Below are 989 nucleotides of genomic sequence, written 5' to 3'. Positions count from 1 at the left end.
CTGTCAGCTTTAACAATTTAGGCCAGGTTGCCTTCCCTTATGCTATTAGTACATATGACATTAAACTGTTCAGCATTCTTAATACAAAAATCTATTGCCATAGAAACAAATATTATTCCAGAGTCAGGTCAAGTGAAAAACTGTACTTTTTCATTCTAATACTGATAACTAACCACTATATTATGAAATATAAGTATTTTTGAAAGCATCTATCACTTCAGTTGATTTGTAACTTCTCATCAGTGTTCTAAGTTGGCTCATTTTTTTTCAAATGAAAGATCCCATTTCCCTTGCTTTTGAGAAATACAATTTTTGAAGATTCCATTTAGCATCTTTTATTGCATTCCTACATCATAAAGTTATGCTTTATAGCAGCATAAAAAAAGCTGTAAAAATTAGCATCCTTGTAAACAACCTTCCATGTTCCCTGGTGAAGCAATCTGTGGTTTGTACTGATCTCTTAAATGTGACTTGAGATTACAGTATCTATGATTTCAAATTTAAAAAAAAAAACTGTACTAGCCTAGGAAAAGAGAGAATATAAAATTTGTAAAATAAGGATAAGTATTTTTCTTTTACCTACCGATGTTTTAGAAATGTGGTTATTATGCTCCTAAATTCTAGGCTGAGCTCTAAAACATAGAAATGTTCCGTTTTTATATAAAATTCCAGATGAGCATTCTTTAATATTTTAACATATCAAAAATACTCTTTAGAAAATGTAGAGGTGAACTATTCTGTGAACCCACCAACCAAATTTTACCTACGATTAAAATTCCCAAGGTGACATACATATATTGTTTTTCTTTACCCCGGAAAAGCATGTCTTTTGTCCTCACCTTCGAGAAGATTCCCCGGTGTTCTCTCAGTGGAGTAACAATGACACCCGTTCCTAAAACTCACATGCAGCCCAGCGGTGCCCACTGTGTTCCGGGACCACTGTGTGGCCACCGAACCGGACCCTTCGCAGGGGCAGGGGCAGGGGCAGG

Source organism: Myotis lucifugus, unplaced genomic scaffold (assembly GCF_000147115.1).
Source record: "Myotis lucifugus unplaced genomic scaffold, Myoluc2.0 scaffold_0, whole genome shotgun sequence".
Lineage (NCBI taxonomy): Eukaryota > Metazoa > Chordata > Mammalia > Chiroptera > Vespertilionidae > Myotis > Myotis lucifugus.
The sequence above is the reverse complement of the archived record's forward strand: the minus strand, read 5'-3'. Positions refer to the sequence as shown.